Source organism: Haliotis rubra, unplaced genomic scaffold (assembly GCF_003918875.1).
Source record: "Haliotis rubra isolate DU_JTF1 unplaced genomic scaffold, ASM391887v1 Scf1069, whole genome shotgun sequence".
Taxonomy (NCBI): Eukaryota; Metazoa; Mollusca; class Gastropoda; order Lepetellida; family Haliotidae; genus Haliotis; species Haliotis rubra.
Genome location: NW_025764969.1, coordinates 186,959 through 202,694, shown reverse-complemented (window position 1 = coordinate 202,694; position 15,736 = coordinate 186,959). Strand labels below are relative to the sequence as shown.

Genomic DNA, 15,736 nt, shown 5'->3' with positions numbered 1-15,736 from the left:
GTACAAGACGGACAAATGTCATCATCACTTTCGAACAAGACTGTATCCTGTGGGACAAAGGTTTTTCCGTTCATCGGATCCTTCCACTTTGGTTGATACCATGGTTCGTGTACCTTCTTGGTTTAAATTCACACTAAGGAGCGAAGACGAATATCGTCATTTAACTGTTGATTAGCTCATGACTGGTGAGAATGAGCAAGGGGAATATTTAAGCTATATTACTATGAGGGAAAGCGCATGCGTCGGTAATGGAAATACATGTTCAGCTCACGGCCACTGAAAGGGAAATAATCTGAATTTGTGTTATTGTGTAGTCCTCAAAACAAGGAATTCACTTCATTTCAACGATGGGAGTCTTTTTAGGTACGGAGAAGCAGAATAGGGTGCTTAAACATCAAAGACGACATAAACAAATCGACACGCCGTAAACGACGTGGGCACCATCGATGGAGCTTGTTTACAGACCAGTGATTTGTAGTGTGTTCTTCAATGGAATTCTGGAAGCATTCTGTGCAAGTATAATCATGTGCAACCAGATCAAAGCTACGGATGATGTTTATAGGGGCGACATACTACATATTTATAAATCTGTTGATAGAATGAATCCTGACAACTATTGGGGAATAACGTTAATGAGTGTGCTTGGTAAGATATATACATCGATTCTTAATCAGAGACTGACGTCAAGGGTAAAACAGCTTGTAAAAGTATCAGAAGAACAGGCAGGTTTTCGGGAAGGTTACTCAACAACATACAATATTTTTGTATTAAATGCTCTTATTTAAAAAATATTTATCTAAACGGAAGGGTAGATTCTATGTAGCATTTATAGATATCCGTAAAGCGTATGAGTCTATTGTTAGAAAACGTTTACTTTATATTACTAAATAGATAGGGCTATCAGGAAACATTTGAGTGCTTTACGGGCTATTTAGGAAAGAGTGAAAAATAAAAGTAAAGTCTAATGATTCTTTCTCAGACGTATTTGAATCATCCATTGGACTACACCAAGGGTATGTCTTGAGCTCCTTGTTGTTGTCCTGATATATAAACGAAATGATATATACTCTTGAGATCAGTGGTCACAGAGGGATACAGCTATTCCCGGAATATATAGAACTTCTCATTTTACCTTTGGCGGATGATATAACACTCTTTTCAGATACAGTTATTGGTCTAGAAAGACACCTCGATACGTTGAATGCTTATTGTATAAAATGGAAACTGCAAGTTATCTTGCAAAAAAACTAACATTGTCGTGTTTAGAAAACATGGTCTACGAAAAAGTGAAAAATGGTACTTTGGAAATGACATAGTCAAAAGAGGTCCACGATATAAATATCTTGGGGTTTGTTTACATTCAATCCAAGCATGCAAATATCTGTCCAAAGTGTTTGTATTAAGGGTAAAGCTGCACTATATGAGTTACTGAGGTCAATGAAATCGCAAGACAATCTATCTTATGAGTTGTACTTTAACCTTTATCATACCGGTACTTGATCCCATTGTCAGAAACACTTCAAATTTACAGGAGAGTCTCATAATGTAACTAAGAAAACCCGAAATTTCATACTGATATCTCGAACGGGTCCAGAGATACAGGTATGTTCCCATATGGGAACATTGGCAGGATCATCATGAAAATGAAACAAAACGATATTTTTGTTACACATCTTTTATTTCTTTGAAACTTAGTGAACAAAACTTTCTTTAACGCATAAATCGATGATGCAGGAATGTTGCCGGAAGAGCTAGGTAATGAAATATACTGAGTCAAAAAAGAAACTTCACAAAATGTAATTTGAAAAATAATGAATAATTTTTCTCCGATGATACATCTATGTATCCGAAATGGGATCCCTATCTTTCGACTCTAGAAAAACGTTAGCAAAACCCACTCAAACCCATCCATTCGTCGTGCAAATGACGTTAGTGCCAAATCAGGTTTTGCACGTGCAGTCGATCACGTGATCTTTGCATCGAAGTTTTCTTCATATGCACGTGTTCGCATTGGCCTCAAAAATTGAAAAAAACACTTTTATACCACAGTTCTAACGGTACTTCAAATGCCAGGATTGTCAAATGTGCAACGTGAACGGCACGTGCCGTTGGCATGTTGCAAGCGGGAAGATCAGTTATTGACGTCGCAAGAGCAATGGGATGCAGCCATCGTACTGTGTATGACTTGCGAGGTCGTCTACAACAAACTGGCACCACTTCTGATCGCCCAAGGTCGGGTCGTCCACGTGTGACGTCACGAGCAGAAGACCGTCAAATCGTCCTACGTCACCGACGTGACAGATTTCTGCCGGCTACATGAACCAGGGCTGAGATGTTTAGAGGTCGACTGTCCTCACAGACCATTCGAAATCGGTTGCGGGCTGCCAATCTCCATTCTCGACGTCCATATCGTGGGCCAATATTGACGCCGTTTCATCAACGTCAACGTCTGCTGTGGGCTCAACGTCACCTCCGATGGACCCAGAGAGACTGGAATCGAGTCGTCTTTAGCGATGAATCAAGGTTTACCCTCAGATTCGCGGACGGCAGGCATAGAGTCTGGAGACGACGTCGTGAACGGTATGCCCAATGTTGTGTACAGGAAGTCGACAGATTCGGGGGCGGAAGTTGCATGGTGTGGGGTGCTTTCTGTGGGAGCAACCGTTCCCGACTTCTGGTCATCCGTGGAAACCTCACAGCTGCTGCTTACCGCGACCAGGTGCTCACCCCTGAACTCTGTCCTTTCATTGCGGCTCATGGCCCAGGTCTACAGTTCCAGCATGATAATGCTCGGCCGCATACCGCGCTGTTGACACGAAATTTCCTTCAAAACGCTGGAATCAACGTCATGGACTGGCCATCGAGGTCCCCTGACCTTATTCCAATAGAGCACGTTTGGGATGCACTTGGGAGAAGGCTTCGTGGTCTTAGGAACCAACCTCAGAATTTGCAGGAACTTGGCGCTGCCTTGCAAGAGCAATGGCGCAGAATCCCCAACCACGTGTTCACAAGCATCAGGCAGTCGATGAGGAGACGGTGTTTGGCAGTGGTGAATGCGCGGGGCGGCCATACACGATATTGAACTGAGAAATTTCGCATTTTTATTCTTGTGACTTGACATTCTGTATACCCATGTTTTGGAACGGCGGTGTAGCCTAATGGAACTGATTATGGCACTGTCAGTGAATCGAGTACATCACACAGATCTCAGCAATGAAATAAAAACAATTTAACCATCTTACCATCTCTTGTTCTTTTGTAGTGCCCTGAAAAAAGAATGTGAAGTTTCTTTTTTGACTCAGTATATAGTTGTTAAACGATCACATAAATTACGATGATGGGTATATAACGCAACTGGAATGGGTTTTCTTCCCAAAATTTCAGCGACTAAAATCATGTGGCAAGTATTCCTGAATGTTAGTCCAGCCTTGTCACCTGGTCATCTGGTTCTAATGGGGGAGTTCAATATGCATGTTGATTCTGTGTCTGACCCCTTTGCAAAATCCTTATGTGACATCTTTCAATCTCCTACAGCACGTGTCTGGTCCAACTCATCGGTCAAGTCATACACAACTAGTCATAACCAAGGATAGTTATTCTGGATGTCGTTGATGTAAGTGACAAACAGATATCTGATCATTCACTTATTCAGTGTTCTGTCAAACTTACAACACCTAAGCAAGTGAGAAAAGAAATTAGCCACAGGAAGACTTGAAATATAGACATTAGACAGTTTTCTAATGACACTGAATCTTCTGAGCTGCTACAGTCACATTCCTTGATTCTTGGGGAGTTGATGATCAGACTGATGTGTTAACTACTTGCTTATCACGAATATTGGATAAGCATGCTCCCCTGAAGTCTAGTTCTGTTGTCATTCGTCCCTGTTCCGTTGTCATATATTCCTTGTTGAACAGTCTCTTGAAGCTGGATACAAATAGTACACTAGCCAATAGATTTGCCGGGTCTTTTCAACGCCAAGTTATGGGATATACGCCGATAACCTGACATTAGACTACTCTGCAGAATCAGGTTTTCAATGATTAATGTTTCAGCAGTACATATTTGTCTGAACTCTCCTTAACCTATCCGGAAGAAATAATGCAGGTTATATCCAAAGCAAAAGCAACTTCTAGCCTGGAAGCCATAACAACATGGCTATGTAAAGCAAGCTTTGATTCTCTCATCAGTCCATTATCCAACTGAGGGATGCCACGGTTACCAAAGTTTTCAAACAGTCAGTCGTCACCCCTCTCATTAAAAAGGCCAATTAAAAATCGGAAGAGTTCAAAAACTACCGGCCAGTATCTAATATGTCTTTCATTTCAAAATGTTTGGAGAAAATTGTTTCACGAAGGCTTGAAGAACACCTTCTCAATAACAACCTGCTTGAACCCTTCAAGAGTGCTTACAAATCAAAACATAGCACATAGACTGCACTTGTTCCTATTCATAACGATGTCATGAGGGCAATGGACCAGCAGAATGTAACCCTGCTGGTCCTTCTTGATTTATGATCAGCCTTCGACTCCCTAGACCACATGATACTGCTTTCTCACTTGGAGGAAAGACTCGGTGTTACAGGAAAGGCTCTTTCTTGGATCAAATCCTATCTGTCAGCCAGAACTCAGGTTGCCAAGATTGGCGACATTACCTCACTTCCGACAATAGTTAACGTTGGTGTTCCGCAAGGTTCAGTTCTGGGTCCGTTGCTTTTCTGCATATATATCCTTCCAAAAGGTGATATAACCAGGAAATACGGTTTGATGTTTCATCTCTATGCTGACAACAATTAGATCTACATATCTATAAAGCCATCTGAAACCGCTACTGGAATCAGTCAAATTGAAGACTGGGTGAGGGAGGTTAGATCCTGAATGACTGTCAAGTTTCGCTAATTTAATGACAGTAAAACAGAATTTCTACTACTTGGTTCTAAACAGCAGCTTTTGAAAGTGCCTGCAGGTATGTCACTTAACATTGGCAACGGCAATGTCAGAACCACTCCATATTTAGGAAATCTTGGAATCATATTTCAATCCAGCATGTCCCTTGAAAAAAATGGCAAGAACTTGAGCAAAACTTGCTTCTTCCACTTTCACAACATCAGTAAAATCCGCCATCTTCTTGACAAAGAAACGACAAAACTTCTTATGCAGACTCTCATCACATCACGACTGGATTACCCCCTTGGATAACTCCCTTTTCTTCCATTTTCCTTCATCTCTGATCACAAAGGTACAGCGAATCCAGAATGCAGCAGCAAGAGTTGTAACACGCACACCGCGAACTTAGCATTTAACACCTATCATGAAGGCCCTCCACTGATTGCCCATGAATTTCAGGATTCAGTACAAGATACTTCTTCTAGCCTAAAACTGTGGTTATGATGAATCATCGTGTCACTATCTCAGAAGTCTTGTCAGCATGTACCAACCAACCCATACCTTCCGTTCTGTCGACTATCTTCGCCTGTCAATCCCAATCATGAAACATCAATGGATGATCGAACCTCAGCTCCTCTACTGTGGAACGATCTTTCTCTTCCCTGTAAGGACTGTCTCTGACAAATCTCATTTTAAGACTCTTAAAGGGGCATTGATCCTGAGCGATTAATGTTTCTCGCCATCAGTCTTATTACGAAAACTAGCTGCAAACTGGTCAGCCCCTGCTCCCTCGAGCGTGACGGACACGGGGATTGGGCTACTGACCACCTTGGCAGAATTTCTTCAACCTAATCAGTGAGACATTAGGAAGGGTGGATGCCCATCAGATGCCGATTACTACTCTCTTGCTGTAACCCTTGTTTGGTGGTAAACCTACACATGTTATTTGTCATCATTCACTTGATGGTCAGTTAATGAATTTATAACAGGTATCATTAGTGATAACACCACTCAGATTACCCGACAAAGGTTCCCATTTGACATTTCTTGTGTCTGGAGTAAATACTCATCATTATAAATTGAGGGCTCATGTGGCAAATGTATTACATCGTATGTAATATGCGCATGGAAGTGCAGCAAGAGGAATTGTCAGCTGAGTTACAAAACAAACATCGATCAAAGGATTAACCGATAACACGCTGATTGATTAATTGCTTTTATCCTGCACGGCGGATTTGTCAAAAGGTAGTGTTTATGTATGTAGATTCACTCGTCTATACTGAATACACCCTGTCGTAAAGTGCCTGCGTAAAAACAACGTCCTTCCATCAAAGGATTAACTGCCAACACATTGATTGATTGCTCATTATTGGCTAACTAAATTATTTTTGTAAAGAATGGCGGACATCATGCAATTAGTTGCCAGGTGTGCTATCTTGGGTGACCAATGGGACTATACACCAATGTGAAAAACCTGAAACAATAGATCACTTTTTCACATATTAGACTGTTGAAAGACACATGACATTGAACAGGATACTTTGTCAGCTGCAGATGAATGGCATCTCATTCCTTCATGTGGATATTGATGGATACATTCCCCAAACAAGGTAATAGCCTGGTCGTGTTGCTATAACTTTAGTCTGTTTTAATTTTAATAATAGTTTTTATTTATTTGTTATGGCATTCAACAGAATCATTTTTTTTTGCCGCGAAGTGCAATGAGACAGACAACATACACTAGGTCGCACTCAGGGCGTGTGTGTGAAATATGGCACTCTATAAAAAGTCTAGATATTACAATCATGCTATAAATTCACTAAGTATAAGCAGATCGTATTAAGTTTCAAAATGCATACAAATATGATAGTAAACTAGTTAGGATTATAAGACAAAATATAAAGACGTACATTGACTTTGTTATTTCAGTCCTAACATTTTTTACAACTGGCAGATGGTTAAACTTAAAATGATTTCATTTAATATCAAAATAATGCCATTTAATACAACATTCAGATTGACTAGTAGTGAACCCAAGCTCACTACTCTCACCAAAACTCCCCATGTACTTAGTTAGCCATACTTTCAAAACAATGCTATTATATCAGGCTTCTCACCAAGTTCAAGGTCAAACTATTTCTTAAATCAAATTCTACATCCATTTACGTTAACATTATTATAAAGTCAACATTACTATGAAATCAAATTTTTACATCAAAATCAGCATTTTTATCAAAGTGAATATTTTTTTTATAAGAAACCAAATTATTCATCAAAGTCTACATAATTTTACAACAAAATCAACATAAGATTATCGAGTAAAAAAGATTTCATCTTTGTTGATCAGTCTATACTTATACTATCACTTGAGCATGAGGGTGGCACAGCAGAAGTAACGAACCAGTCATGAATTCTTGGATATCATCCGGGTACTCACTGAAGAAAAACAATAACAAAAGCAACAACCAGTCCACGGAAATTGCTCTGGATCAGTGGCCCTTTAAAGACACACCTTTTCAAGCAAGCATTTGACTAGCTATTCTGGATGACTTTTTCTATTTTCTATATCTACTGTACACTGAGCAACCTATATGGAAGGGCTGTGCTCCCGGTGGAGAACCCGGGCACCAAACCAAGGGCACCAAGAACAATGGGGAGCCTGACGACAGTGTACCTGGGATGCAACAAGACATTTCAAAGGCGAGGTCGCATATTTAGCATGCTTTTCCTGAATCTTGCCAATCACATTGCTGTCAAAAGGGACAGAAAATTCAATGATATAAATAAATTCATTGGCTTTATCAAAAAGGACAAAATATCTTATTCGAAAGAGAGACTTGAACAGATCATTCGTTGTTTTTCTTATCTATTAGTGCAGATGATGTGAATATATTGACTTTAACGGTGATCCTGTCGATGGGAACATCTAACTTCAATTCAAAAGTTTGACCTAAATTCCTGCTATCGTGATAACATTTCTTTTGCCATTTTATAACTACATCATTTGTTACAAAGCATTTTATGACATGTTCCCATGTGGCATGAACAAGGTTAAAATATTCGATACGAAGTGTCCTAACGTGTCAGGAAGTGTTCCAGAGTTTCGGGTATAATTTTAAATCCTATTTCGTTTTAATGTTCCTTTTCCGTTTTCTAATGTCCAATCCTAGTCCTATTTTCTATTGTTGTAATCCATGTCATTCCACTGAACCATGTGCTCCGATCCGCGAAGAACCTTGTTCGATGTACTGTGTGTAAAAATGATGTAATTAAACAGCTGTCAAACTGAATCAAATCGAATAGAGCCTTCTATTCAAGGCATGGGATAAGAGTTCCTTAAGTACCCCCACCTAATTTGTTCATGCAATACAAAGATATACAAGTAATGAAAAGTATGTAAGGAACTCTTTCCAGACATGGTCCCGCGAGGCAGATATTGACAGCTGTCTGAGCCGAATTTCAGCATCGTGTTGTGAGTATGACCTACTTAGAGTACCTCACACCCTCACGTTGAACATTATGTACTTTTGAACTGTTGAAATATACGCCACTGTGTAATTGTCACACGAAATGAGTGATCCCAGTGAACCTAGGAAGTCTTCTAGAGAGAGGCGACCGCCTGATTATCTCTCTCAGATTATGAACTGAACGTATCAAACGTGCTTTCAGAACCGTGCGACCGAACTGTGGTAAAAATTGAAGCGCCCATAAAATCATTTCAGGGGGTCTTGTTGTGGATATGTACGAAGTCGGCAAAGTAAAATTTCTATTTTCAGTCGTCTCCCCGCACGTTCAGGATTATCAGATGAGCAATTATCTCACATAAAGCGAATTCAAAGAGAAAAAAGGAAATTGCAAGAACTCATGATTAGGCAAAAGGAGGACGAACTTGCTGATGAAAAGATAAATCAGCTTGACGATGAAGCCTTTAAAGCACAAGAGACTACTCGTCGTGTTCTCAAAGAAAGGGAAAAATTACAAACAGAAATGTGTCGTGCTCGTGAACTTAGACAAGCCCAAGATGAACTGAACGAGTCTAATATGATAGAGTCAATGTTGATATCAACTACATCGACTCCTCATACAAAACCACAACCTCCTAACGCCACTTCTTCGTCTCCGACAACATCATTGCCTTCTACCTCTACTTACCAAACCACCAGTGCCACACCTGCAAGTGCTACGACACAGATGATGTGTAATATCCTCACTACGTCCAGCACAGATACTCGACCTACAGTTCAAGTAAGCTTGCCCTCCTCAGCGCGGACCCTTCCAACCGTACCACCAAGAGGCAAACTACTGCCCATCATGCTATTCAACCTGTGATGACCAACCTACCGACTGCACCAACACCAACACTGGTCTCTCAGAACTTCTCATTTCCTCCTCATTTGGTCTACCAAGACCAAGTTTACCAACAGTTGATACTGATAATGAGAAGGATCTCAGACTATTGGAGATGTCATTTGAAAACCTCATTGACTGTCACCCTCATTTGAATGAGAAGCACAAGTATCAAATATTGATGGATCACTTTGGCGGGAATGCCAAGAAGCTAGCCTGTGCCTGTCTGTGTCATGCAACGCCGTATACCATGGTGCTGAAAGCCCTAAATGAGAAATATGGTCGTCCTCGCCAGCTGGTTTTAGGAGAATTGAACTCCATGCCATTCGTGAAATCCGGCGACCATGCTGCTCTCGACAACTTTGCACTATCGGTGCAATCTCTTGTGGGGATATTGGCATGTATTGAAGGCGAATCAAGTGTTGAATTGAGATGTTGGTCTCATGTTGACAAATTATTGACCAAACTGCCCTTTCATTTCCAAACTAGTTTCATTGAGTACTGTCTCAATTATAGTATTCTTACCCATGAAGCACAATCTATCTACACTTTGATACAACTGAACGCTTGGCTCCAGAGCTAGTCTCATTGCCCAGCAGGCTGTCAGCTCTGTAAACTCTGATACTCGATCCCAGATGAATCGTGACCGCGGATCCAGACCTACAAGGTCACAACGACCAAATCATCCTGTCTCTGTCAACACTGTAACTATGTCCAGTCATGCAAGACCTGAACCTGTTGTTCATACAGGTGGAAAAACAACTTACAAATCCTACTGTGCCTTCTGTAACAGCGAACATCATCACATCAGTTTCTGTAACAGTTTCAAGAGATTGAAGGTTGATGAAGTGATCGCATGGATAAAGGGAAAAAAGGTGTTGGAAGTGTGGGAGATAAACCTAATGACTGTAATCTCAAGAAGCCCTGCAACATTTGCCAAAAGATGCATCTTATCATTTTACATGACACCATCCAACAAAGTTCAATTCAGTCATTTTCTATGAACCAGCCACCTCTCTACCTCGACCAGCCCTCTCAATCCTACAGAGTGATCCTGAAAGTTGTGCCAGTCATCTTGAGTGAACCTAGTGGACAACCTCTTGAAACCTATGCAGAATTGGATGATGGATCAATGAGGACAATGATCATGATGCCCGCTGTCAGACAGCTTGATCTTAACACTGAACCAGATGACATTCTACTGACTGCGATCCGAATGGAGCCATTCTACTGCGTTTGACATTCTGTAAACCTTACTATCTCACGTTGAGACGACCCTCACCTGCAAGTATTCAATTCGCAAAGCGTTTGTCTCTGATCAGCTTGCACTGTCAGAGTATTCAAGTCAAGTCAAGTATTTTTATTCGTATGTAGGCCACAGGCCCATATACAACATATTCCTACACAGTCAAATCCTTCCAGAGGGAATATGCTCATCTGCAAGATGCTGTTCTGCATGACATTCATGAGGCAAAGCCCTTGATTCTGATCGTTTCTGACCATGCAGATTTGATATTACCACGAACTCCGATCAGTTTTGGCCCATCAAATGCACCAGTTGCTGTTACCAAAGACATTACGTCAGCAAACCGTGACTGCTGTCTCCTTACTTCTGTTCCAAACCCCTCTACTCAACTTATGAATGATGTTGTGAAACTATGGAAAGCTGAGGTGATTCCCTTCACATCCAAAGCTGTGACTCGATCCAAGCTGGACAGTTTTGCAGGACATCTTGTAATCAAAGACTGTGAAGGTCAGTGATAAGGAAACCGACCATTATGCCATTCCACTCCTTAGGAAGCCAGTTTGCTCTCCTCTTCATGCTGAAAAAGAATCTGTGGTGGGAAGTCTTCGCTCTGTGGAGAAACGTCTCTGCCGTGATCCAGATCTGGCTGATATCCACAACTAGAAGATCCAAGAACTTGTAGACAAAGATTATGTGCAGATCATCAGTGAATGTGAAGCTGCTTCAACCACTGAATCATGGTTCATTCCTCATCTTGTCATCCGACATCTTTAACTGCTCATATGAGTATTCTGGACAGGCCCTGAACAATCACCAGCTTCCTGGACCAAACCTCTGTTCCTCGATGCTAGGGGTCTTCTTGCGATTTTGCCAGAAGCCAGTTGCCATATCAGGAGATATCCCAGCAAATTTTCATCAGATAAGATTACTGCCTGAAGACAGATGTCTGTTGCGTTTCCTATAGCACAACCTCCAGTGGGACCGTGAACCAGACATTTATGAATGGAAAGTGTTACCATTTGGAACAACCTGCAGTCAATGCTGCGCAACCTTTGCTCTGAGGACACATGCCATTGACATTTAAACTGAGTATCCAGAAGTTGCTGAATCGATTCTCCAATCCTTTTATGTAGACAACTGCTTGGAAAGTGTTTCAAATGTTACTGAATCCAAAATGAGAAAACTTGCCATTGGAGGTTTCAACGTGCGTCAGTGGGCCAATAACAGCGAAGAGGTCATCAGAAATCTTCCAGCCAATGCTTAGTCTGAGAGCTGTGAGCTATGGCTTGCACCAGAGAATGAAGACCCAAAGGAATAACCCCTCTGTCTCAGTTGGAACTGTGTTGAAGATGAGATCTCTTACAAGTACCAGCCAATCTCATACCTTCGGCTGACAATGAAAGTTGTCTACAGGAACTTTGCCAGCCAGTATGATCCACTTGGCTATCTCTCGCCCCACCAATCCAGAGCCAAAGTGCTGGTCCGAGAGCTCTGGATAAAGAAACGTCAATGGGATGAACCGATAGAACCTGGTCATATTCTACAAGATTGGAACACTTGAGAATCAGAACTCTGTGAAATGTCCACGATTCATCTCGCGAGATGTTACCACCCCCGATCCATTCAAGCTGCCATTCTGCAGTTGCACATCTTTTGTGACGCCTCTCAGAAGGTGTATGGAGCTGTAGCGTATCTGAGAATTAATGAAGATGGCGAGAGTAGTATCGCCTTCATGTCAGCTCGGAGTCGAGTTGCTCCAAAGAAGTGCCTTTCCATTCCGCGCCTTGAATTCTCTGCAGCATTACTAGGTGCTCAGCTGAGTGTAACTTTGACCAATGAGCTAACTCTACCAATCACTAGTGTTACTCTGTGGAGTGTCTCAACAACTGTTCTCTCCTGGCTCAAGTCAGATTCCTGCAGGTACAAAGTATTTGTGGGCATTAGAGTGTAGAGTGGCAGCGATCCAAAACATAACTGAGAACACAGCTGGAGATATGTTAGTACCAGAGACAAACCCGCTGACAAACCCATCACTCGTGGGCTCACATTAAGTCTTCCACAAAGTCTAGATGGAGACATGGCCGATTTTTCCTCTCTGATCCCCCTGAACAGTGGCCACTATGAAAAGCGAAGTTTGTGGAAACCCCAAATGAACTGAAGAAGACCTTCTGTGGTATAGCTACCATGTTTTCTGATATGTCATCTCATGAAGCCTGGGACTCCTCTGTTGACTCACTCAGATCCAATATGTGTACCTCTCATGGAGCGGCTGCTCCAGACTTGCCACCCGTGACCTTGAGCATGAACTTTTTCGCAAGATACAGAAAGAATCCTTCCCTGAGGAGCACATTGCACTCTCAACTGGGAAGCCTCTCAGTTCCTCCAGCAGAATGGTGCAACTGAGTCCGTAGTATGAGCCAGAAACAGGTCTTATTCGAGTAGGGCGAAGGTTGAGGAACTCAAGTCACATTCCCTCCATCCGTCCAATTGTTTTGGATCCTAAAGACCCTCTCACTAAGCTCTTGATCAGACACTATGATGTGAAGCTTCATCATTATGGCTCCGAACGCGTGTTCACTGAACTGCGACGACAGTGTTATGATTGCCAACGCTGGAGGGCCAATCCTGAGGTTCCAAAGATGGCTGATCCATCCCCTGCGAGACTACGGCTCTTCAAGCCTCCTTTCTATTTCACCGGAGTAGATTGTTTTCGGCCAATGTACATTAAAATTGGCCGCCAAAGATAGAAACGATTCGGAGTGATCTTCAAGTGTCTCACAACCAGAGCCGTTCATCTGGATCTGCTGGAATCCATGGACACGGATGCATTCCTGATGGCTCTTCGTCGTTTCATCTCCCGAAGAGGTAAACCCCATGAAATCCTGTATGACTGTGGAACGAACTTCAAAGGTGGTGAAAGGGAACTGTCTGAAGCGTTCCAATCCATGAATCCAGACCTGGCCGAGTGTCTCTCCAAACAGCAGATTCAAATTCAATCCACCATATGCTCCTCATTTTGGTGGTACCTGGGAACGAGAAATAAGATCTGTGAAACATGAACGTCGTAGTGTTCTAGGTCTTGAAGCAGTGCACGAAAACACACTAGGGACTGTGTTGGTTGAAGTTGAAGCAATACTGAACTCTAAACCCCTTGGCTATGTATCAAGTGATGTCTCCGATGTTGACCCTGTTACTCCGTTCTCACTGCTAATTGGGAGGCCAAGTCCGTCCCTTCCCCAAGTGGTCTACCCTGCTGAGCAGAAACTAGGGAAGAGCCGCTGGCGACACTGCCAGACTGTAGCTGATCACTTCTGGAAGACGTTTATCTAGTTCTACTTGCCCAGTCTGCAGCTGAGAGATAAGTGGTACAAAGATGGACTTGAACTCAAAGTTTGAGACCCTGTTCTGATCGCTGATAGCCAACAGGTCCGAGGACAGTGGCCTGTTGGAAGGATTGTTGAAGTCTACCCTAGCCCTGATGGCAGAAAATCCGGTCTGCTGTCGTACGCGTATCTGGGGGAGACAAGTACCACAGACCAGTGACGATGCTGGTGCTGCTGCCAGAATTGCCAGACTTTCGGGGATAATTTTAAATCCTATTTCGTTTTAATGTTCCTTTACCGTTGTTTATGTCAATTCCTAGTCCTTGTTCGATGTACTGTGTGTAAAAGTGATGTAATTAAACAGCTGTCAAACTGAATCAAATCGAATAGTGCCTTCTAGTCAAGACACAAAGATAAAACCTATCTGTATGTACGGCGCAGAATTGTGGGGATATCAAAAGTATGAAGTCTATGAACGGATACAAATAACAACCTGTAAAAGATTCTTAGGAGTACCGAGTAATACACCAAATGTACTGGCTACTGGTGAGTGTGGCAGATTCCTAATTTATGTAGAAACATTTATTAGATGCATTAGCTATTGGTTATCCTTACTACACATGACAGATAATAGACTTACTAAAAAGCTTATTATATGATATTTTGTTTAGATATACAAAAAAAGAGTTAGCTGGGTATTAGAGAATCATTATTTAAGCTTAGTATCGGATACGCATGGTTATATCAAGAAATTGGACATTGTCAATTATTTTTGAACGAGATAAAGATGAGACTAAACGATGTTTCTGTACAAGAGTGGCATTAAATTTTAACTGAGAGTACTTGATACGACACTTGTTCTTTATATTTCTTTATCATTCTTTAACATTCAAATTTGAGACGATACTTAGCTTTACTAAGAGGTGCCCAATTACAGGTAGATATCGGACGTAGAAATAGTACACCTAAAGAAGATAGGATTTGTTGATTGTGCAACTTAAATGTAAATGAAGATGAATTCCATGTTATTTTCAAATTTACATTATATAATGAAATTAGACAACAATATATTTCATAGAAATACATTAAGAAATGTAATTTTGTAATGTTTTGTATGCTTATGTCTGATATTATAACTGCTACAGAATCTACTTGATAAAGTGAATAAATATTGCTCTTAATACAAACTGTTCTTTGCATGACATTAACTGTGGCTAATGGAAGACGATAGGATCACAATTCAGTTTTCAAAGATAAAGAACTAAAAGCAGTAATAATCAAAGTCATGAAAAAGAAATCCCATTTCAAATTAAAGCAATCGGAAAAGAAAGATGTGTCTATGGATGGACCTTTGGTAAACATCCAAAGAAAATAGAGAAGAATAGAGAAGAAAATCTAAATCAAATCATTGATTTCTTAAAGCAAAAGTTAAAGATTTGGACAGAAGGAGATAAAATGAATCACTGGATTTTGATAAGTGTGTTTCAAAGCTAGCAACAGAGCAAGATTTTTCTCAATGACTGAATAATTTAGTTGAAGATTGCATCTTCTTGCAAAAAGGCACCAGTGTCACTTGGATCTGTGCTATTAAAAACAGAAGGGGATACTCGATTTGGGGTGATATTATTTTTGGAACCAAGCTGTATTATTGTTGGTGGATTGAGAAAATCAGTATTCAATAGACAATTTCATGCAAATTTTTGGGCTCTTGACATCTCACAATCAGTAACAGATTATCATCATGACATTGACAAATAACATTGATGACAGTGAGTGAGTGAGTGAGTGAGTTTAGTTTTACACACGTTTAGCAATATCCCAGCCAAATCATGGCAGGGGACACCAGAAATAGGCTTATGACATTGTACCCATGTGGGGAATCGAAACCGGAGTTCGGCGTGATGAGCGAACACTTTAACCCTCATTGACGAAGG

At 41.2% G+C, this 15,736-nt stretch overlaps 1 protein-coding gene across 4 annotated transcripts in view; it reads right to left on the bottom strand.

The window, feature by feature from the left end:
• LOC124279343 (glycine receptor subunit alphaZ1-like) overlaps positions 1-15,736 on the bottom strand; it is a 132,436-nt gene that overhangs the window by 84,933 nt on the left and 31,767 nt on the right. The window lies entirely within an intron of this gene.